At 39.4% G+C, this 25372-nt stretch overlaps 1 protein-coding gene across 9 annotated transcripts in view; it reads left to right on the top strand.

Annotated features, from left to right (window-relative positions):
* foxp1b (forkhead box P1b) overlaps positions 1-25372 on the top strand; it is a 175593-nt gene that overhangs the window by 28876 nt on the left and 121345 nt on the right. For all 9 annotated transcript variants that reach the window (XR_010324918.1, XM_064305238.1, XM_064305228.1 and 6 more), the window contains 2 exons: positions 34-141; positions 23656-23695. The gene's annotated coding sequence lies outside the window, so the exon portion shown is untranslated. The remainder of the gene's footprint in view (positions 1-33; positions 142-23655; positions 23696-25372) is intronic.

Here is a 25372-nt window from a genome sequence, read left to right as displayed (position 1 = left end):
CTGTTTTTGTGTTCTCTCTCTCTTCTCATTAAGGCACAGTAAGGTCTTCTGTGGGCCCCTGATGGTTGGGGCTTTGAAGACTTTGTTCTGAATTCCCATTGGACAGATGGAATGTCCATCTTACCAAAACAAGTGAAAACGGTAAGCACTCATTATTACCCTTGTCAAAGAGTCATTACAGTTGTACATATTTGCAGTGTTTGTATGGAAATTATTTTAAGTAAACATGGAAACAAACATAAAATAAGTCTCAGAAAACAGTAACATTTGGTGAACTCGTTTCAGTTTTTTGTGTAGAACGATTAAAACTTTAAAATAGAACGGAATGCTATTTGTCAATTAATAAATTATGCCCTTACCTTTTGTCATTAAATTTTATCATATTGTATCTTATAACAAGGTGACACTGATATTTATGTTTTCATGTGTATTAGAACTTATTAGCAAAATTGTATTTATGAAAGTTTATTTAGTTTAACATATGAAGACAATCCAATTGACAAGATATTGTTTTGGCCTTAAACTAAACATTATTTAGTTTTAATAACTTTATCCTCAAATAAAGGGATAAAAGTATATATCTTGCTCAGTAGTTAATTATTGTTGTCCCTGCTCACCAATTGTATGTTTATTTTAAATATGTAACAGGCATGAAAACTGACATGTGACCTTTGAGATATTCAGACTTTTATTTAATGTTATTTATTTCCAATAAGCAGTTATTGTACTTCTAGTTATCAGTGACATGGATAGAGAACTGAGATTCATTTATTTTTTCTAAAAATACATTGAAATGTAGTTGCGATTGTCACCAAATTTATTTATTAATGAGTAATTGATATGTGAAAATAAAACGTTGTTGTTATTATTATTTTTATTATTATTATTATTATTAGTAGTAGTAGTAGTAGTAGTAATAGTGGCAGTAGAAGCAGTAGTAACGATAATAATTAGGCTAAATTTTTTCCACTTCACAGTGAAAATTCAAAATTACAAAATTGCCACTACTTCTTATATATTGTAATTAGGCCGAACTTTAAATGAAATACACATTATGCCTTTAATGTTCACTGAAAATATTACAGCAAAAGAAAGGACTGTATTTTGCAGAAATAGAAAACCATAGCATTTCAAAAGTAAAACAAGGTGAGGGCTTTTCCATTTTCCATTGAAAGGTTCAGTGTGTTGTACTCATGCGCCAATAAACCAAATGTTGTCTTCTCTGGACACTGATGTTTTTTTTTTTTTCTTTCTGTGATAAAAGACTCGTACACAAACTTATAAAAGATGCCTATCTGTGCCATCTTATTTTGCATTAGTATTCAGACTTCAAAGCATAATCCTTTCACATTACTGAACAAGGTTTAAAACATTTCCCTACTTGAAATAATTCTTTGTCTGCTTTCATATGTGGAGATCATTCTTCCATAGTGTTACCTGGACTTTGGCTCATGGTAGTGGCAGGAGACTGTTGTAACAGGTTCTGCATGTGTTTGGCACTCCAGTAAAAACTGTGATTCTCGGGAATAAAATAAGGCAACCACCGCATACAATGAAATGCATGGAGATTACATTAATTATTAATTGAAATAAAGATAAATTCATCATCATTATTTCATTTATATTGAATGCAGTAATAAATATAAATATTGTTATCCTTACTATCATTAGTGATATTTTACCATGGTCTGTATAAAGTTAATTAAACCTTTCTAGCATGTACTTATATTACCAAAAGTACTGTGATGAGGAGGGCTGAGCATTTACCCATGCAAATCCATGCTTGATCTGCCTTGGTGTGTCGATCGCACTGCAAGTCATTTTGATATGCTATTTTGTTGTCAAACCATTTTTAATGATATATATTTAATATATAATATATTTGTTAACAATTTCCTATTTATAACTATTTCAAAAGCAAGTGAAGCAGACATACCAGGATACCTAGCCTTTTGTTGCATGGATCCCATTCCCATTTGCTTAGAGTATGGAGTTTATGTGCAGTAGGAATGTTTTGGTTATTTAGCTTAAATCAGTTCTGGTCTGATTTTGGTATGCAGTTTGGATCCTGTGTTGGATAGGTTTGTGTTACTTTCTTCAGAGGTTATTCTTCTGACCCTTTCATGCTCTTTCTTGTATTATTTTGGCAGCTGATGATTGGTTGAACACGGTCTCCATAGTCATTTGGCTGGTCGCCAGGTCGGCAGCCATTGCCTGCCTTGCCCCTGATCAGAAGCTAACGTGGCATTTGTGCGGAGGTAATGGAATCTGCGCGCAATTAAATCTCTTGCTGTGAGGAAGAGCCATCATCCCCCTGCTCTTCATCAGCAGGAGGGGCGGCTGTGATGATGAAACTGTCCCAGCAGGCACCTCACCACTCCGTACTCTTCCAATCTCCATGTCAGATCTAGTTTTTTTAACTTTCCAGTGAAGGCTTGCAGTTCCCCAGCAATTAATTACAACAAACGTCAATTAAAAATCTTCCAAATATTGTGGGAGAATTAAATTTCAATTATAAAAATTACATTACCAACAAGACAGTATTAACATTGTTTTAATGAATACTGCTGAAGGTGACGGTTGTTATTTTGTGACCAAGAATTGGGCGATTTTGGGAGTTTTGATAGAAATGTGATGTGGTAGTGGGGGGAGGGGGTTGGGGTGATGATAGTGGTGGTGGGGGGTGCACATCACTTACTAGCCTTCTGCTGCTCTGCCATGGAACTTAACGCCTCATTAGAGGGCTTTGCGGCCAACAGTTTCAGTCATTGAGCACAATAAAAATTTAAAAAAAATAAAAACTTTTTTGCAAAGGTTTTTCAGACACTACTGCTGCGTTTCCGGAATGATTCCCACAGTGAGTACCGCAGGCCATTCCTTTCATAGTGACTACCACAGTCCGTTTCTATCATAGCAAGTACCATAGAGATTACCACAGGCTATTTCTTTCATAGTGAGTACCACATTGAGTACCGCAGGGCATTTCTTTCATACTGCGTAACACAGTGAGTGCCATGGGCCATTTATATCATAGCAAGTACCATAGGGATTACCACAGGCCATTTCTTTCATAGTGAGTATCACCGTGAGTACCACAGGCCATTTCTTTCTTAGTGAGTACCATAGTGAGTACCACAGGCCATTTCTTTCATAGTGAGTACCATAGTGAGTACCACAGGCCATTTCTTTCTTAGTGAGTACCATAGTGAGTACCACAGGCCATTTCTTTCATAGTGAGTATCACAGTGAGTACCACAGGCCATTTCTTTCATAGAGAGTGTCACAGTGAATACAGTAGGCCCTTACTTGTGAGTACCACAGGGCATTTCTTCTTTGAAGCTTATTATGTAATGGCTGCCACATGTGTTAGATTAACACATGGTTAGGTCTTAAAAGAGTCTTCAAGCTTTGTTTCCTTGAAAAACCACAAGGCGAGTGTGGTTATACATAAATTTTAACTTACCATACATATTTTTTTTTAATCAGTTGTGGCCATTTAAGTTCATTTGACAGGGACTATAAAGGTTATTTGATCTCCGTCTTTCATTAAATCATTGGTTTGGCTTGCTGAATCGGTCTTCCAGGTTAAAGGCGAGAACCCTCTTTCCACCAGCCACACCCACCCCACCTTGGGTCTGTGGTCAGGAAAGCAGGCCTGTGGCTATTACCATGGCTACATGGAGCATGGCTGCATACCGCAGAGATTGGTTAAAGTGGATGAGCTTTAAATTACATCAAGTGCCCCACAGATGCAAAAACACGTGAACATTTCTGATGTGCAGAAATTGATTAGATCAGATTTCTTTAGTCCGTGCAGTGTAATGGACAGAAGAGTCAACTGACACTCCTGGTCAAGATGTGAGGTAAGCTGATTTTAATTTAGTTTATCTACCCCACAAGGGGTAGTTTTTGGCCTTCTGATCAAGCCAGCAATGTATACACAATACTACACTTTGGCATTGTTATAGTGCCACGAATAGTCTTGATTTTGATTGCCCTAGTATTTTATTGTGTGTATTGAATTTCAATATTGATCCTTTTATTTTCATTTGTTATTTAGAAGATTGTTTTTTATTTTTTATTTTATTGCGTAGCGAGGCCTTTGCAGAGTATCTGTACATGGAGAAGTGTGTGATCTCAATAAAAATGTCTCTTGTTGCTGCCCGGAAGGAGATTGACTGCCGGATTGATGGTCCATCATAATTTGAACTAGAATGAAAATGAGCCCCTCTGCTACTCTTCTCCCAAGAATGATACTAGATCACAGAAAAAAACATAAAACCTTCCCAGCATTCAGCATTCACTTACATTCGGAACACAACCTCATATGTTGCTTCTACATTGGAACTGGAATTCATTTCAGGGATTCGTGGTGTTGTTTTGTGCCATTTAAAAATATTTTCCCAAGAGACGCAGATGAGTTTTGCCTTGGGTGGAGTAGAGTGGTCTATGTGCTCTTCTGACATGCACAAGGCAAATTAGATCAGTTTGACAGAGAGACATGGCAAATTGTTTTAATTGCGCAATTATGTATTATCAGTCGCTTGTGCATAAAAGTGGTACTATGTCGTTAAGGACAACAGAGAAGCGTGTTTTGGCCTTTATTTGGTTATTTGTGCCTCCACACTGGAGGAATTGGAAGATGATTATCAGAAACAGGTCCTTAAGATATTGAATTGACATACGCGGACACGCACGCATGCACACACACACCCACACACCCACACACACACGCATGTGCATGCATGAATGCACGCTGACATTCGTTCTCTATTGCAGTGTGTCTCCTGTGTGGCCCTTTGGCTAGAGAAAGGCATGCTCAGTGAGATTCCGCCCTTTAAGGGTGCTCTTGAAAATGTGCCTGCAGAGCTCTTACTGTAGCCGGGAAATTGACGTCTGTATGCTTGCAGCCCTTGGACCACAATCTAGTTTTGCACATTTGGCGACTGCCAAACATACGGCCGACTTCACGTAGATGCTGCTGGAAGAATATTAGATCACTAGCCTGATTTAATCGCCACTGGAAGTATTCCTGATAAGGCATCAAATTCGCACCATATCCAGAGGGTGCTAAATCATTAAATGAATGCTAAGCTGCTACGCTTTCTGTTTTAAGTGCATCGTTTATATATATTTTTTCTTGGTGGATTGGTATTCACTTTTAAAGCTTTGATAGCCTTTAACTAGTAGGCTTTGTCTAGTTATTTTTGCCTATTCAGTCATAGTGAAAATACTATTTAAATTGGGTCTCTTTAGCTATTATATGGCTGCAATTATCCACTTGTCTTGTTCAAATAATTTTGAGTGGATGTAGAGATAGTAATGTCCTTATGGTAGGTCTGGTAACTGTAAATTTATAGCCATGGTTTTCATTCCAAGTTTGAAGGGCCTTATTTCCTAAAATAATAAGTGTGTAAACAATACAAGTTATAAATGTGAGCATGTGAAAATACACACGCTCATTAACACTCAGAATCCACATCTATCTTGGCAACAGGGAGAAGGGTTGAATGAACAGCATCCTGCTCTTTGGTTCTGGCAGACGTGCTGTGTGTTTATTTACCAGACTGTTTGCACGGACCTGCTATTTTTCTGCTGTTGAGGAGTCTATTCTCAGTAATGCAAAACTGAACTATGATACATATTTCATTGCTAATGATGTGATTTTTGTGCCTCATTGCAACATCCAATCAGGAATCCAGCCTCAGAGGGGATACTTGTCGAGTGTTTTCTCTGTCAGAAATATAAAATGGCCAGCTGTTTTTTCTTTGAAATGATCGTTGGACATGACAATATTAAGCACGCTAGGTTCTCAGTGTGAAGGCTATACACATTTAGGAGTAGGCACTCAGACCTGTCTTGATTTTGAAATGTATTCTTGTGCGTAAATGGGAAATGGCCTCTAAAAAGGAAACTATCAGCATTTTCTTCCCTAGTGTATATTGGGTTGCAGTGATGCATTTATGAAATATTTTTGGTTGTGACATCAGTACTGTTTACAAGGCATTCTCAAACATCCCAAAAACCATATGCGTATATATATATATATATATATATATATAGGTAGATAGATAGATAGATAGACTGGTGACAAATTAAAGAAAAAACATAACGAATACAGATGCTTCCACACAAGTATTCTGCATGATACAGTTAAGCAATTAGCATCCTATCATGCTCTGTGGCATGTATAAAAATTCTGAGCAGGCCCAGTTGACCTCAAATTTTGGATCAAAATGCCCTGAGGAAAAGATATAAGTGGCTTTGAAAGCGGGTTCATTATTGCAGCACAGGTGGCAGGAGCGTCAGTCACAAAGACTGCTCAACTGGCCAGTGTTTCAATAGGAACAGTGACGAAAGTGACATCTGCATTTAGTTCTATGGGAAAGACATCTGTAAATTGGGTCAGAAATTGTGGTTGAAAGTGCACATTCGATGACCATGATGGTTGTGCATTAATGCGATATGTAAGGAAAAAACAGAAGAGCAACTCTTCTCAGGTGACTGAGAATGTCAATTCAAGACTTGATCAGACAGTGTCAGCAAGAACAGTCCGTCCACAACTACAGTAAATCAATACTAAGTTATTCTTGGTGATCACCTTTATCTTATGATGAAACATTTCTATCATAATGGGAGTGGGATGACCCCATCCACAGGGCACGAGGGGTTTGATGAGTATGAAAGTGATGTTATTCATATGCTATGGCCTTCGCAGTCACCAGATCTCAACCCAGTTGAACACCTATGGGAGATTTTAGACCAACGTGTTAGACAGGGCTGTCCACCAACATCATTAAAACACCAAATGGGGGAATATCTTTTGGAAGAATGGTGTTCCATACCTCTAGTAGAGTTCCACAGGCTTGTAGAATCTATGCCATGGCACATTGAAACTGTTCTGGCGGCTCGTGGTGGCCCAGCATTTTATTAAATCACTTTATGTTGGTTTTTCATATATGTGTAATCCATATGCATAATTCCATAATTTTATATTTGCTATTGCATGCTTTATATTCAGTTTATTTTGTATGACTTGTGATAGGTACTGGCAAGGAGACATGGCTGAATGCCAGTACACACAAACAAATAATTGATGTAGTTACAGGTGCAGAGAGATGCAGATGGAGGAAAATAAGATCATTATTATAATTTATTTATCCACTTAGCAGACAGCCTTTTCCAGGGTGACTTCCACAGCTTACATTTTACACATTATGCATTTATATAGTTACCAATATGGATGTTTGTCAAATAAAGTAAGGTGCCACACTCAAGGGTACAATAAAATTGTCCCTACCAGGATTCAAATCTGCAACCTCCTGCTAACAAGCCAAATTCTTTAACCACTGCAACTGTGCTCCTGGTGTACAAGTCGTGATGGCATGGTTTTGACTAGAGATTCCAAATACGGGAGGAAATTTCCAATAGGGAGGAAATTAAAAATAAAAGTTTACAAATATAATCATTTTGTAGCTTGATGACACCAACAGTAAAACCTATTCCAGTATTTTATTTAATGGGCCAATGCATGTGTGAAATCTGTGAGCTTCCGTTTACAGTGTGATGTGTACGTTAGATTCTCTCTAATGGCTGATTTTTGTTTTGTGTAGGAAACCTATAAAAAGTAGTTTCACTTGCTCACCTTCCATTTGGGTTGTTACCACGGTTACCTGACACTAAATCTCACTCGTTTATGACAATGCTTTATCTTATCACCACACGAATGGGAAATGTCAGCATTGGCTGCAGGATAATTTCCCTTTTTAAAGTGTCAGGGGTTTGTTTTCACTGTTTCTCACTGCATTGAACAAAACATGATGCTCCAAAGTCATCATTTTTTGTGTTAATTTAAAACACTATTTTGAGAATAACACACACACAAAAAAAAGTCAGTGTTAGTTATTTCAATTGAGTAGCAGCCCATACTTAACAGATCTACTGTTAGTGATGATTTTCGCTGTACTCAAATCGTATAGATGCATGCAGAAGATATGCAAAGCCACGTGCGTATCAAGTCAGGACAGCATAGTCCTCCTTGCCAGACCAGTTACTGGATGAATTTACTGGCCTGGTGGGTCATGCTTGTGTCTAGGCAGAGCACTGATGGCCTACAGTCAGCAGCTGCATGCAATTTCCTCTCCTCACCCACTGAAGTGTAATAAAAGAATATACGCAGAGGTTGTGGGGTGAGGGGAAGGACTGAATGCTGTTACTCTACAGCACGAAAAGGCATAGGGCCATAGTGCTACCTCACATGAACTAGTGCTCCTTTGATTTGGGTTGAGTGCTAAGCCATTTGTAGTTTTATTTGTCAGTAGTATCTGGAAGTCATTTTTCTTTAAGGTGCATTTGGATGGCAGCTGCATCAAATTTGTAATTTTGTTAACTATCTACTTCTTCTTTCTTTTATTTGGCACATGAGTCATTCAGAATGCACGTCATCGGTGTTGTGCAGAAACCTCATATGCAAAAATGGAATTCTTACTGAGAGCAGTTTTACCAGTGAGCATTCTGTTTTTATTATTTGGGTTTTTAAACCAATTGTATTAGTTATTGAGTTAAGAAAATAAACATACATGAATACATTGAGCTTGATGAGAACATTCAGTGTGTTTAAAAAACTCCCATAATGACAGAAATGAGAGATACGAGGCTCGTGCATGATGTCAACAACTTGCGTATTGCATGATGGTTTCTGCACTCCTCTTTATATGTATCCTTCAAACAGTCCTTATGCCAGGCCCAAGGCAGTTTTGCAGGGTCATCATTTTGGATTCGTGTGAGTCGTTTATTGTGTGAAAAATTCTCAAAAGTGTGAATCATTTGGAATAGAACAGATATGGCTCAAAAAATGATTTGTTTCTGACGTGCTTTAGGATAGCAAGATGTATAATTTAATTGCAGTTCAGAATGAACTAAACCTTTCTGAATGCAAGTACTTGTCAATGGGTTTGCTATGTTTTTTCTTGCATTTTACACTGGCATTACTTTGATTCAGGAATGCCAGGCTCAGTCTGCACCATGCCACAAAAAACTGATGTGTGACACATTTAGGCTGTTTTTTGTTTCTTGTTTGAACACACATTTTATTTTTATTTTTTACACCTTGTACTTCAATATATGTGTTGCGATACGAAGTGTTATATGATTAATCTCAAAGGACATTCTGCATTTAAATCGCATCAGTAATGTCTGTAAGACAACAAAAACAGTTTGCCGTTGGCAAGATTGTTTTGTTTCAGTTTGCTGGGTTCATCATGCCTCTGTTGTTCAGCAACACCTCTGATGGTGCAGAACGGATTAGCAGGTAATAAGTTGGCTGATAAATTTTTTTCTTTTTTTCTTTTTAATATGCGTCTCTTTACGCGTACGCCTTTTGGCCTAAATGTGTGCCCGTGCGCCTTGTGTGACGGGTTGGGTTGCACCCAGTGGACTCCACCCCCCCCCCCCCACACCCCTTGGCGGAGCTGGCCCACAATAACACAGTAATGAAGGGTGACAGGAAGGGCCAGGAGTGTCTGAGAGATCCCGGGCAGCTGGCTCTGAGGGAGAATAGGAAGTGCAGGGCCGAGGAAAACTGCAGCAAAAAGCAAATTAAAGCTCATATCAGCCATCTCGCTCGCCTCTCTGCGCTTTCCTGTTTGGACTTGAAGGTGATTGGAGCCAAGGCAGTGACAGTTGACGGAAGTTCTGCGAGGAGAGAGTATTTATTTACAGTGAGACGCGGTGATGCTTGTTCAGGATGCGGTTTCACGCAGGATGTGCCGTCCCCACCCCCACCAGCTCCGGTCTTATCATCTCACAAAAGGAAGGCAGACCCGCAGGTAGAAGGCGGGAGCCGCTGGCCCCAGGCAGGAGACGGTGTTGTGTAAGAGATCTGGGAGCCCCCATGCTGAACCGTTAGGCATGGCCCAGTGCTGCTTCCTGCCCGGGCTCTGGAGGTGGAGATCACGGCCTGCACAGGCCACACTGATCAGCTCTGGGAAGAGAGATAGGTGGGGTGCTGGCCACACAGCGCAGGTGGAGGTGAGGATGGGGGCCTGGAGATGGTTGCTGCTGAGTGGTGAAAAATCTTAGCAAATGTGCTTGTACGGAGTGTGTAATTATTGATTTTGATTTTATTACTCTAGAACTCAAGACACAGTCGTGTGCTGAGGCCAGACTAACATTTGGAAGCATTTGGCGGAATATCTTTTAACAAGGTATTATATATCTTATAAAGTCCGGCCAGAAATGACTGTGCCGTCAAAAAATACCAAAAATATTATGGATTGGCTTTTTGTTTCTCTATTTAGTTAATCACAACTACAATTGCAAACCATTCACACTTATGAAGATTCCTGGGGGTTTCAAACCGTTGCTCTTAAGTGTTTTTTGTGAGTGAAAATATTTGATGGCAACTGGGGGGGGGGGGGGGGGAGGAGACATTTTCACTACGGGCTTCTGGCTTCATGCCGGTACTGGTCCACATGCACTTTCAAAGGCATGTTTTATTGGGCCTAATGGCCCTCGGAGGTGTGCACTCCAGGATCGGAACTCCAGGGCTCACGGCAAGGGAAGCTCCTGTATAAAACACACATCTGTTGCAAGTGTGCGGTGTTATAAACCATCTCCATCCTTGCACAAACTTGCATTAAAACCCCTTGCCCGTCGCACATAGCCCCTCAGCCCTCACCCCCCCCCCCCCCCCCGCTACACACACACCCTCCACTAGTCTTACTCATTTTCAGTTTGTTTAATACTGGAATACTTTTGACATGTACTGTATTAAAAAGGGGGTGGCAACATTGAAATGACCAATGTTTAAATGATTTGTTGTAACTTGTGTGACTATTCTTTTATTTTTTGCGCTTGTGTGGTAGTTTGTGTGGCATTTAAAAAGAAAAGTACTATAGAGAACAGTTTAACATGATGTAAGTTAAATGCAGTTTAATTTGTAGTACTGACTAGCTTCTGTATTTCTGAAAAACACTCTTTTGCACTGTAAAAGTTTTTTTTTTTTGCGTGCTGCTAGCCAGTTTCAGAGATCAACATGAAACATTTACCATGAAAAATAAATCGACGACCCAACCGACAATAAGACACTATCTACTTTTTCTTCATGGGCTAGTGATATAGTTGATTGCTCTGACCTTATTTCTGTACTTTATGTTCTAGGTGAAGGTGGATATACATGGAGTGAGACTATGGCGCTGAATTATTAAAATGGTTTTAAAGCCCCAGCTGGTCACTTTTAGTAATTTCACATGAAGGGGTATAAGTTCACAATCTCAGATTGGAACTTGCTCAAATATAGCCACATCCTCAAGGAAAATTCACTGTACAATCCAAAATGTTTCCTGTGTGCCCCCCATTGCTTTTTAGCTTCTCTGTGGAAATCTGTGGTATGATCAGAGATTTTGCCGGCAAGCATGGAAAGTTGCGTATGCGTGAATGCAATTTGCACATGCATTATAATTTGTAACTGACAAGGTTGTGTTTGTGTGCCGTCGTGTTGCTTTATGGAAGTCAGTAAGAGCTTCGTCCCATGTGACTTAACCAGTACATGTAGACTCCTGCACATGTTCTGTGACACTAGCCAAGGCTGAGCCGAACCGTTGCACATTTGTGCCTGTCTGTCCCCTCTCTGGAGGAAGGACGTGATGAGAGTGCCGAGGTCTGACCTCCCGTTTTTCTCAGCATTCAGCATGAGAGGCTTCCTCCATGGCTATGAAAATTGTGTTGCACCTGTCTGGGAATGGCCAAAAGATGACCTCAGACGAAGCGTAGATGGTTGAGCACTCATTCTTTGAGAGCACTAAGCCAGTGAACAGTGGCCATGCTTCCACTTGTCCCTTTATAATTTGCATGAGGGAGTCATTAACTCAATTCCATATATTTGTCATATGTGAAACCTGAACTGTGTACCAGTGACCCAAAGTCTCGGCGAAGACGGCAGGTGTTACTTGTTGTGGTGTGGGAAGTACTCACATCCCACGAATTGGACATGTGTCGGAGTGTGGGTCTTTCAATTGCTTGTGTTCGATGCATTTGTTTTTACAGATGATCTGAGATACTTCATTTTGTCTCATCAATGCTGTAGCGCCAGAGACTGTTCTAAGAATTTTCTTTTTTTAAGGCGGAGATTGTGTGTATAGTATCAGCTGAGGCATGGCGGGTTATCCATGAACATTGAGAAGAGGAGACAGAGATTTAGCAGTGATTATTTTCTTTTCACAATCTGTTCATTCGTCCATATTCGCAGGTAATATTTTAGCTTGTTTAGGCAAACATCTCTGGGAAAACGTTATTTGCTTTGAATACAAGCAATGAATACAATAGCCCTGTAGTTCCCCATGCACGAAATTGAACGCTCCACCTTAATTATCCTCACAGCATGTAGCTAGAGCTCAGCAGGGGATTATGGGAAACAATATATCTGTTCACAGGTACAGGAGGAAGCATGTTTTTCTGGAAAAAAAATATTAGGATAATGAGCAAACCTAGTAAAGCGAGTAAGGGTGGCAATATTGACTGAAAGAGAAATGAAATGCCTTTTACCTGTTTGGCGAGATGAAAAGATCAATTAGCAATTGCTACAGTAGGTGCACTGTGAGGCGCTGAGATTGTTGTAAGGTCCTGTGAATTACTTTAGTGATCATGTGCATAATAGATTCTAAACAGCACAGAACAGTACTAAACCATAAATGAATGTCAAAAACTCATTGATGTGGAAGATTTCCATTTGGAGTCTCTACATTGCTATTCATGCTACGTATCCATACCTGGTGCAGTTGAGTGGTGTTAAAATACAATCATGCCAGTTTTCAATCAATGCTAACAGAGCCCCACCCTTTTCATCATCAGCCATTTGATTGTTGAATCTTGGCGGGTGGTGTGGCTGGAGGCCAACTGAACCAGCTGCGTTCTTGCACAAGTAACCAGATCAATGGCCGTTTCTCCTGAGTTTCACAGTGTGGAAACGCCGGGTACGTGAGCGGTGTCTTGTCCTGAACGGGTGTTGCGTACATCTCCGTGACGGGATCAGAAGTGTACAGTATCTCACCCTGTCAGCGCAGACATGGGGATGAATCAGCAGCTGTCAGTGCGGCCCCGCAGGACTGGGTTGTGACTTGCCCCGCAGAATGAGGGGAGTGAAGGTATGACTCCACCGGTGGTGAGAGTTTTCGCTTCAGCTCGGCGCTCTGTTGGCGAACACCAGGTGTTACCTGGTCTCCAGTGGGCGGGACCTGTTTCTACACATCTGACTAGAGATGGGAGGTCTCCAAGACCTGTCTGGAAAAAAGGTGATTGCACATACCACTAGCTGATTAAAAGGCAGTGTTTTTTCCTAATGGCTTAGATGTTTTTTTTTCTTCTTTTTCTCTTCCTGGCTTTCTTTACATTTGTGTTTGATCTGCAGACAAACAACTGGTAGGGTCCTCTTAATCATAGTTGCTGCTTGTCCAGGCTGGTATTGTAAATTAAAACTTACCTAATGAGAGCACAGCCACCCTATTGCTTAAATAAATGGATCAATTTGTAAATACATACTGCTTTTACAGCTAATACTATTAGTAACTTCACACTAAAATACTGCTTCTGCAACTGATACTAATACTGACTAAAGAGAAAACTTCACTATGATGTTTTAATTATGTATGGAAGCATAATGTCTTTAATGGTGATTAGGCTTGTGTTTTTTAATAACCATAAATATTGAAGCAGATGTGAGATTCAAAAGCACACAATCGCTTGTATGTTTACGATCCGGGCTTCTAAGAACAACATTAAATTCACATTTGGGAAGAAAGACCTGATCTCAGAGCTCATAAACCGCAACTAAGGCTTATTATTAAAAGGCAACTGTCTTCGCTGTGTTTTTCATCTCAAACGACGTGAGCATAGTTTGGTAAAAGGCAGATAATATATGTGTGAGATTGATCAGTGAGTACTGACCCCATTATCTCCCGAGATGTTAATTACACTGCGCTCAGCTTGCATGTCAAAAGCTGGGTAATTGAGGAAGGTAAAAGATGTGCCACACTTTATTTATGCTTTCACTTTTAGAGCTGGCGGCAGATTTCTTTTCTCTCTCTCGCTTCTCTTCCTCTCCGTCTTCCTTTTTTAGCCCGTTTATTTATTGTCCGGTAATGTAATACTGTCAAAGATGATCATTTCTGCGGAGGTATTATTCTCCGTCATCACCTCCATATACTCCTTTTGTACTTGGGTCCCACTCAAGTTCCTGATGGTCTGTCTCGCAGAGGAAGAGCTGGCCTTATCTGGAGCCTGTACGCTGATGGCGATTACGCTATCTGTAATGCGCCCCAGCCTTCTGCATCGCTAACAGTTGCGTCCCATCAAGTCTGAGTTATCTGCCATAAATGCGGTTCACCTACAGTAATGCATGCAAGGCTTAGTCAACCACAATGTATTTAATTTAATTTCCTACTGGCCAACTGCAAGTAGAGTATTTTTTTGCCCATTTTATATTTGTAGATGTAAATTATTGTGTGTGTGTGTGTGGTGAATAGAGAATGGGTGTCTGAATTTAGATATGGAATTTCATATCTGGTCGTGATGTCCCTTACAAATATGAAAAATTGAGGAGCTTCAAGACCGAGAAGTGATAGTACTTTACATTGTTGGGTATATACAGTATATATGATATCCATACATCATAAACATATCATATATACATGATCATTAAAAATAAGTTATATGAAGACCAACTTAATATCCTAGGCCGATTGCAGGCTTTGCTGATAGTTATAACCAGGGTTTATAGTTTCATGTGAAGACATTAACTGTAATCGAAACATTATCTGAAATATGGAATTTTTCTAACTGTTTTCTAAATGCTACAGCAGGCTATTAAGATGAGGAAGTTGTTAGGTTGTAATTTGTAACCCTGGTATTTGATAAATAATATGCTCAGGATACTAAAAAGGTGCCTATTATTTTCAATGCTTTTATTATGGTGGGCAAAGCATCATATTTTCCATTATTGGTATTTTTAGCATGCGCAAGAAAAAAAAAACAGTGTTACAAACGAATGGTAGTGCCAATAAACACTGAAATGAATCTCCATGGATTCACATCGCTAAGCAACTCTCCTGTTGACTGCTTACTTTCCATTGTGAGAGAATGTTTTTGTGGCATTGTGGGTCACACTGAGCAACTGAACAGTGGAGATAAAAGGTGAGGTGAGGGGGTGTGTGGTGACAAGATGGGAGAGCTAGAGACATAGAACAGGAATTTGGGTGGTGGAGGGGGCTGGCATAATTTGACAAAATAATTATTTTTTTGTATCTTTTGCTGTTTTGTTCAGTTGTTCTTGCATTCTAAAATGTAAGAAAAAAAGTATTTAGAGTTATTCATTTATACTTCTCATCCTTTAAGGTAAGGAAGGTTCTAGAACACAGAAAATGTGGGCCTCAGAAGGTAGAATAATCACAATTTATTGGATTGAGTTGACACTTAGTTGCATGACATGGCTGCTGGCTTTTCAGCATTAAAAAATAAATAAATGCGTGCTAGCAAACCAAAACACTGAAAGCGCATTACAAACAGAAAAAAAGAGAAGAAAAAAACTTTCTGAAAAATTCCCTTTTCTAAACTTTGTGACACATATCAAAACAGTTCTTCCTGTGGTTTGTGGAGTCTTGTGGGTCTATGCAGATATTCATGGGTTTGTCACTGCACTAAGCACACGTGCACACTAAATTGGGTTCATGCACACTGCTGTCATCAGCAATTTGCATGCATTTCCACATGGTTTCTGCTAAAAAGACAAAGCATGTATTTCGTAGAAGTTTGAGAGAAGCATAAAGGGGTAATCATTCTTGCATTCTTGACATGACTTCAGTAGTTTCCCAGGTAGTTAGTGAAACTGTACAATGTAGAATATTATATTACGTTTTTTAGTACAGCTGTACAGAGAGAGTGGTCTATTTCCCAATTCCCACTGTGTCCCTTTTTTTTTAGTGTTGCTACGGTGAATGTGGGTGTGGTTCTACTTCTGAATGTGAATATTGGTCCCTATGAATTGATCAACACCTGAATGATTTAGTGCATCCCCTGCTGGTCACTGGCAGAAATGGTCCCACGTAAAGGAGAGAGATGCAGAGCCTATGCTAAAAATCACCATTCACACTCATGGGAAAGCTGTGAGTTCCATCACAGATATACCTAGCCTAGTTTATAAATGCAGTCTATGAACAGTCTGAGAAATGAAAATATCATGGACTTAATAAAGCTATTTTTTTTTTTTAAACGTCATTTGTTTTGTGTCTGCTCCTCTTACCATCCCGCCCCTGATCAACAAGCAGCTTTTCATCAGAAGTGAATGTCACAGTGTTTAGAGCACATTAGCTCACATTAATGACAAACGACATCCTTAATGGCCCTTCATTGTTGTTTTTCCTTTGGCGTTACCATTTCATTTGCTGTTTTAAAAGTGCGTTTGTAATGCGTTTAGAGAGGAGTTCTTGCACTTAGGCAGATTTCATGAATTCTGAGATCTACACTTGAACTATGCAGAGAGAATGTAAACAGTTTGACAGTTTTTAATGTAGTTCAGCATAATTAAAGGCAACAACAATAACTTGTACTATTATTACTACTGTAGCTGCTTGTTATAACACCTTGCTGTTTGTGGTAGTAGTAGTACTAGTACTATAGCAAAACTACTGCTGCTACTAGTACAGCTATTACAGCAGGACAGGATACCTAAAAAGGGAGTGAAATGTTCTTATTCTAACTGTGAATTGCTCAAAGCTTCACTAAACAAAATGAACATTTTAGATTATAATCAGCATGCATTATCCAAATACAAATGAGAAAGCGAGGCGAGTATTTCTGGACATTACCCAGTTCTGTGTGATTCTGGCTGGCAGAGAGGGAGAGGGAGACCAGAAGTGCTGTGGACTGCTCCCTTTCCCGACAGGAAACCCAGGATCGTGACAGAACAAGACCGGACCTTCGGGTCCACCCTGATATCATCCTGGTGTTTGGAAAGGGAGGGCAGGGGATTGGAGGGGAAAGCGGGAAGGGCGGCAGGGTGGACTAGATCTTCACAAGTTACATTTTGCATTTAAAATAGTCATTAACGTATTACCAGTCAATGCTTTCCACAGATTGCAATTGTATGTACAATTATAGACTTCAGATGTGTAATCGCCCCGAAGTTGAATCTCCTTTGCTCTGAAATTCAGCAGTGCATTACTTCATTGTCACAGTACAGTGTTATCTTTGTTGAGGTCTGTACTTGTAATGGGGTTTATTGATCTAAACAACATCAGGGTTGTGGTGATGTTATTAAGGTAGAGATAACTTCAATGTAATTCCACTCAAACGATATATTAGTGTTTTTATTGGTCTAAATAACTTTGGCTTTTAGACAGTAATGCACCAGTAAGTCACCCCACACTTTATGTCTTCAGGACCTTAATAAAGCATTTCCTCTGTACATCCTGCCGTGGAGAGAGTGAAAAACGACAGGTTAAAAGGCATGCTGGGAATTTTCCATGCCATCAACGTAAATTATGTCTCCTGAATGCATAAATAAGCCTTTATTAACAATCTGGAAGTACAGTACATCCATGGGCCCACACAACATGCAGCACATACAGCATACAGGGTGTGCATAAATACTCCCCAATCCTGTAAACATGGGATATGGGATATGGGATATGGTGGGGATACTTAAATGAAAAAAAGACTTTTTCGCTGTATCTTTTGACGTACTACATGGAGAGGAAAGCCCTTGACTAGTGTAGCGATTTGGTGATTTGGCTTTTTTTTTTTTTTTTTTTGGATGGTTTTTCTTTATATTTTTCTTTATTTTTTATTTATTTTTTTCAAGGGCACACTAAATCCAATATTTATATGAAATAACGATCCAATTTATCTGGAAGCGTATTTTCAGGGGAAATTTAATTTGCAGCTATTTAAAGCCCAGTTTTAGTAATGAATTATTTTGTCATCTTGCCTCTGATGAGATTCATCTTTAATAACTGTAACAATTATTTTATTAAAAGGGGAGCTGTGCATTATGGCTATCTCGCCAAGGTCTAGAACTGGAAAGGATTCTCATTAAGAGCATTATATTACCCATAGTGCTCACATTCGGATCTTCTGCTGAAATTGCATTAAGTGTCAACAATGCATATGCAAGACACAAGCAGTCATATTTACGGGGACCAGCTGACATTCTCAGCTGTATTAAAAAGATTCTAATACTGTATATTAGATTTCATCATTTTAATAAAAGCAACACACTTGTAACATATTGACTTTTAATAACACAGTGGTGTTAATAATCAGTCTGCCTTAAGCACTGGTATGCTTTTGGAAGTGAACATTTCTGCACTTCACAATCAAGTTCTGTGTAGCTTCCATAATTGAATCATTTAAAAAATAAAGTGACTTTTTTCTATTTGTTAAGTTTGGGAAGGTAATTCATATTTTGTTAATTATGTTCAACATTACTATTTTTTATTAATTACTGTTAGCCAGTAATGGGGTGCTGTGAGCTAAGATTGAAATTCCCATTACATTTCCCTGCTCCTTTTGTTCCTACTAGTTCCTGCTAATGCTGTAATTATAATTGTTTGTCAGTGGTTATTTGTGATTTCCTGTCTCTGTGTGACGTTGTAAGTTTGATAAAAGGGGGTTCTTGTCATAAAGATGAAGCACAGTGATTTATCAACATCTAGTTTGTGTTCCACTTTTGCCTATCAGACCGAATTTTACAATCAAACTAGAGGCAATGATTTTAGGAGAAACTAGCTTCAGACCTACTAAAAGCAAAACCAGAGAGTAAGAATTCCATTTGAATCTCCTTTAGAAAAATCTTCATCACTTGACATTATGAATGGAAAAGAGGTACTATAGTTGTGTGGCAGTCTTTCTCTGGCTTTCTTACCACTTCTAAAACTACAGCAGTACATATGTACCTTTAGAAATCCTCGTGTCATTTTATTCTGTGCAATAAAGTACCACGTTTTCCTTTTGAGATTTATTCAGCTCCAGTTTTGTCATCACTGCCATCTAGAGAAACAATCCCTCAAATTCTGTTACTCAGAAATGTGAAATTTCTTTTCTTTTTGTGATTCTGTCTGGACAAAAGATACCTCTGGTTCAGGAATTGATAACTTTTCTCTTATTCAATAGATTGTATGCTACAATATGGCTTTCATGATACTCAATTTACCAGCTAAAAATATGAAACATATCTTTGATAAGGAGAACATTGGTTTCTTGTTAAGGAAAGTTTAGTCATCCAAAACCTTAATGTAATATTTGCAGTGCATTTTTTGTTTGTTGAAAGGGTGTATAGCAACAACGTAAGGATGTTTTTGTTTCATTTTTATTTTAATAACTTAGCAGTTACTGTACACATTATTGAGGTTTTTTTTTTTTTGACAGAAATTCAGTGTCCTGAATTTCTCTCATAAAGTAGATAATTTGTACTGCCACAGTGTTGATGAGTAAACAATTTGTGTGTGGGTGGGGGGGTTCAGTTAAAACCAATGGAAAAGGTATATAGTGTTCAAAATAAGCAAATGCCTTTTGAGATGGAAAGAAAAAAATATTTTTCAATGGCTGTCCTGTCCATGCTGCCCTTTTCTGACTTTTAACAAAAAGTTGTTTACTAATTTATAGCCAGCTGTGTTCTTACTTTTTATGAAAGACAGAAGTGAAATTATTTGAATGTTAAGTAATCTTTTATTTTTAGCTTTTGGTGGACACTACCACTTCCTTACAAAAGTGAAGACAGTTGCTCCAGTCGGTGGAAGGAAAAAAAAATCTGTTTAATTTCATGATCAACTGAAACATCTTTGGATGCAATGTGTATGATGATAAATTTAAATTATTGTGCTCTCTTTTATGTTTGACTGACATAATATAGTTGGTATTATGTAGAAAATATGTCATTGATTTAATACACAAGTAGTGAAGTTTGGAATGTTACTACTGAATCTGTGCAACCAAATCGCAAACAAATTCTGGGCTGAACAGTTATTTTCATAACAATATGTAAATTATCAAAATTCCTAAATTGGGTTTCATGCTTCAATGAAGGTTTCCTTTTCAAAGGTAATGCTATGTGAAAGTTTAGTCTAAACAATGAAAGGTACACATTCCACAGCCTTGGAATTAAGTGGAATTAAGTATCAGTGTTAACTGGTTAAGAGGAAGCTTCTGTGCCGTTAGTCACATGATCCAATTCAAAGGCTTCCTATAACAAAGCATTATTATTTGTTCTAATCCCTATCATTGATGGCACTTGATATCTCCACATATTTTTAGATTCATAAAACCTAATCAAATCTAATCAAAAGCAGTAAGGCCTGGTCAATTTAAACTACGAATAATATCAGTTCCAATCAGTGTCATTCCAGCTGGGCTAAAACAGTGCTCATGAAATGGAGAGAATAAGACGGTTTCCGGTTCTTTGTTTGTGAGTAAGCCACATGAATTGTCAAAAAGAAGCTAAGACAGTTGGTTCTGGATTCTGCCCAGCAGTTCTTATCAGCACCACCATCGTTATACACTCTCATCGGTTCAGGTGTTCATTGGTTATTCTTGGTCCAGCTTCACGCTCATAGTGTAATCAGCTAAATGTATAGCTGAGGCTCTCTTATTATTACCTGAGTGTTTAGCGCGGATTTTTTTTTCTTCTTCAAGGACAAATGGTGTACGAGAAGGCCAATCCGGTGTGAGGTCCCAGAGCTCTCAGAGAGAGGCAGATCCCTTTTCAACACCAGCTGTTCTCTCAGATACACCGCGCCGTGCTGAAATTCTCTTAATATAATTCTGGAGGCTCAGGAGAATAGAGCAAAACAAGCGTGCCAGCGCGGGGAACGTTGAATTTTTCATCAGCGCCCCCAACTCGCTGAGTTGGTGGGCAACGCTCTCATTCATGAGCAGATGTTCAGCGCAGTTACACTCTGCAGTTAATGTGAACTTATTGGCCTCTTTGCCATTGGCTGCAAGGACGTTGGCAGCGACCCGGCTTCTGAGAATTACTCCCGGCAAAAGCGAAGGCCTGGAATGTGTGTCTGTAGCCTTTTTTAGCGACTTCCCAACCCAAAAAGCAGTGCTGGAGGAGGGGAAGCCGCTGACAGGCCATCAGTCTTTTAGCCGACAGTGATGAAAGACTCTCCACTGTTTGTTCAGGGAATAGCGGCAAAATTCCTGAAGACAATTTTCACACGTTTGTCATTAATTTACACTAGGCATATTAAACATGAAATCATGTCACTTCTATAAAAATTTGTAATAGATAACATACAGTAGATAGCTATCTATGTATGCACATTTAAAGCAAAATTTAAGAAAATACTGTAAGAGTACCATAAAAGATGTTTTCCATTCTGGTAAACCTTGATTTCTTTACCCTTGAAAGAGGAACAGGGTGGTGGTGGTGGTTATATTTCTGCAGCTGCAGTGGAAGTTTGGTTCATCTTTTGCTTGTGTGACGGTCAATCAGGTGGTTTTCGCCTTCAGGCTGAGCTCTCGGATATCAGCCTGCACAGGGGGCTCAGTGTTACTTTGTGCATGCAACATCCTTTCATAAAAAGCCACTTTTGGCAATGGCAAATTGTCCATTTATTGAAGGGCTTAGATCTCTGCGGCTTGAGACACGCCGAGGTAAAGTCGAGCGGGCGGGAGCCTGCGATGGCTCGCGAGGCTCGCTGTCCTCATTCGACGTGTTTTGTTACCGCCACCCGTACACTCACGCTTTCTAAATTGGTCATATTCAGGTTGGATTTATGAGAGCAAAACTAATTAGCTTTTCTAAATTCAGCAAAATAAAAAAGAAAAAAAAAAAAGCCGCAGAGTCGATTGTTCTGGTTTCCCCTCTGGTGTCAGGCGCTTGACAGAAAATAAGACTCTAATCGCTTTCAGACCGCTCGTATTTTTAACTCCAGCTGAATGTCATTCCTCCATCTCGTGGCATTTTTAATTTTTTCCAGCACGTTGACAGAAAGTGACTGCCCTCTAAGAGCTCCCTCATTGTGACCGGTGGGAAGTTTGGGGTATGGAACAGAGGGGGGAAAAAAAAACAAAACAATGCTGTCTGTTTAGGTGGGGTAGACGCACAGGCGGCGGCGGGGCTTTCATTTGGGATGTCCTGCTGATAGGAGCCCGGAGCGAGTTTACAGTAGCGCTGACATTCCCGCTACCTTTGGCGGGAGCGGTCCAGCTGCACGCCGCCCTCAGGAAGCCCACTGCGGGCGCGCTCTCTGCTCTGGGGCGTGAAATAAAGGCCCTGTTTGAGTTGGCAGGCCCTTTCCTTTCAGGGAACTTCTGCTGCCTCGGCAAGAAAGGCCAGCGTCGGGCGGTCCTACGGGCCTGCGCTTCCACAGGCAGGATGGGCTTTTTCCACCTCTCCTGGTTTTCAGGAAACACATTTTGCTGTTTTTCGTTTATTTATTTATTTATTTTATACGCTTGGTTTATAAAAAGGAGGGAAAAGGATGGGGGGACGGAGAGAATTCTGCAGCTGGGATTTACTGTTAACTTGTGGCATTTATTATTTATTAATTATTTTTTTTGGGAGGGGGTTACAGGGCACAGTGCAGGCTATTTCGGTTTTCTCTGTACCCACCCTGAAGGGGCATAGTTTGTATTGAATAAAAAAAAGTTTATAGGTCATTTTTACAACGTGCTGTAAAACTTACACTATTTTTATTTTCCCATTCAGACCTGGGGGATTTGTCTTCAGAGGCCAGTAATTAAGGAGCTTTGAATCCAGGGTTAGGAAAGAACAGTGTTTAAATGCAATTAGAGCAGCAGCAGAATCAATTTGAACTCAATTACAGTTTTCTGAATGTGCCATTATTTGTTTAATCAAGGGAATTTCATTTGAGATGCTAAGTATATGCATCAAAAGATATTTTAAACAAAAGGGGGGAAAGGGAAACTTGACTGAACCTACTTAATGCTTTAATGAACTCGCCCTTGAAAAGAGTGACCACTGCAAAAATAGCAGCAGGATTGTTTGTCTACAGATAAGGCTAGTGATCATTCTGCCATGCCTGTAGCGTGAGTTCTAGGTACACATTTAAAATCCACTGCACACATGTGGGTTTGGGAGTGGGTCCCTTATTCTTATAGGCATTGTATGGCTCTTCTTCCCACTCCTTCTTTCTTCACTCTCAAATATCAAATTCAAGCATACCTATGTGAAGTGTATAGTTCAATGATAATACTAATCATAGCAACAATGCTAATTTAAATAGGCCTACTCAATGTAAATATCAATACTGTAATAACCAGGAAAATCCTTGCAGAAAGTATAAAGAAATGGCTGGATTAAAAGCTCAGTAAAAGAAAAACAGAAAATATCCTGCCCTACCCAGGTGGAAATAATTGTGTTGCTTTGGAAGCTGTCCTAACCTGAGGCCATGGCAGGTGGACACACATCTAGCTGCCAGACTGTAGACTGTTCTCCCAAAGATTCAGAGTTGTACTGTTTCCCAAAAGGACATTAGTCGTAATTTGGTAGTCGTATTCGTATTTTTGAAATGGTCCTCATGTATGTATTTTCAGTAGCATAACAGGAAAAGTAATTCTTACATAGACAGTTCACAATGGTACTGTCATACTTCACTGTTAACCATTATATCTCTCTGTCTCTCTCACTCCATTTTTCAGGAGACTTCATTGGCTACTTCCTGTGGAACGAGGGATCAAAGTAAGTGGCAGTGACCTCTAATCTGGCATGATAGGTAAACTCTGAATCCAATTGACAGCCTATGCAAATGTAACACAGTAGACTGTATTTGTGAATGCCGATTACAGACCGTGGGCAAGTTGGTATAAACCATTTTGAATGCACAAAGAATATCCTCATTTCTTTTTAGGACGTCAGAAGGGCATTTGAAAAATCAAAAGTTATGAGAATGGTAGCAATATGAGTAATGTGTACTGAACACAATTCAGCGTACCCTTCTATGTAGTAGCACTTGAAAATCCACACAGTAGTCTGTATGATCTTGACTTTCTTCTCATGGGGGAAAAACAATAAACCAATATTGGACTGTCCTTCATATTGTCTATGCCCTGTGTAGTGTGTAAATACATCAAAAACAAACAACGATCCACCTCAAACATCACATCACCAAACAGTTTCAAAGCTTAGCATGTACTGTAAACACACACAGTTGTTGACCTTCCCAGACACACACAACACGGTCACATAGAAAGTCTGAACACAGCACTAACTTTGTGGCACCTTAAGATTTCTTCCCCCCACAAGTGTGGTTTGTTTGTTGTTAAATATTATATAGACCTGGGGCTTGGTGTGTTGTGCAACTCATACATTGCATGTCTCCTATTGACATTTCATCTTGTTGTGATATGGAAAATCTCATTTTCATGAGGATAGTCCATTATCAGGTGTCACTTATGCTGTGGCCCAATTTTGAAAAGCTGTTTCTCAATTATGCCCTTTATCAAATGACAGCAGTTCTCATATGTTTGTGTAGCTTTTAAACATTATATCCAGATGCTTCCCATGATAACACTGCAACTGACCTGCCCAGTGTTAGTAGATGAGCATATTATACTTCTGATTTAGAAATGTTCAGGATTTGGGACTCCCAGATGTGACAGCCAAACGGGTTTTGTGTGGTGTGAGGAGGGGGGCGGGGTCTCGGAGCACTGCACGTTTTTATCCAGGGCAGAGGGGGTGTGGGGTGATGGCGAGGTGGCGTGAACAGGCCTTAACAAAGCCCAGCTGTGGTCAGATCCTGTCTCAAATTAAAGCTTTGTTGTTCTCAGTCGTAGACTTCTTTCTGGAATGATAACAACCTGTGATATTTCCAGTTGGCTGGGCAGGTCTTGGAGAGTGAGTCTGGTGCAGCGAGCCAACATGTTCTCATGGATGTCAGATTGAGCCTAATGAAGGACAGACTGATCACTAGACTGCATAAACTAGAAAAAATGATTCCTCAATTCATAAGTGATTTCATTGTAATCCTAACTGCTGATTATCTCTATGTATGTTTTATTCTGAAATTTATACATGAATTCAAACAAATCCCTACAGTTTTTTGCCATATGTTTACCGTTTTGTGTAATAGCGCTACAAAGAGCTAAACATCCAGTTGAAGGGTTCCATTTGGCTGAAGCCATCCAAGATGAATGAGAAAATGTTTGTTATGGAAAAGAGTATATGTGTATTTCTGACCTCTTCATATCTTTATTCACTTGTGATATATACTAGCTTTTAATTAACTTTTGAAAACCTGACATAAAGTTTATTTCTATTGCACCAGCGGACATCCAATACTAATGGCTGGCTCTTTGGTGTATGTCATTGCCTGTCTGCTAATTTTTTTTTTTTTTTTTTTTTTTTTTTTGAGAACGT

Source organism: Anguilla rostrata, chromosome 13, assembly GCF_018555375.3.
Source record: "Anguilla rostrata isolate EN2019 chromosome 13, ASM1855537v3, whole genome shotgun sequence".
Lineage (NCBI taxonomy): Eukaryota > Metazoa > Chordata > Actinopteri > Anguilliformes > Anguillidae > Anguilla > Anguilla rostrata.
The sequence above is the reverse complement of the archived record's forward strand: the minus strand, read 5'-3'. Positions and strand labels throughout refer to the sequence as shown.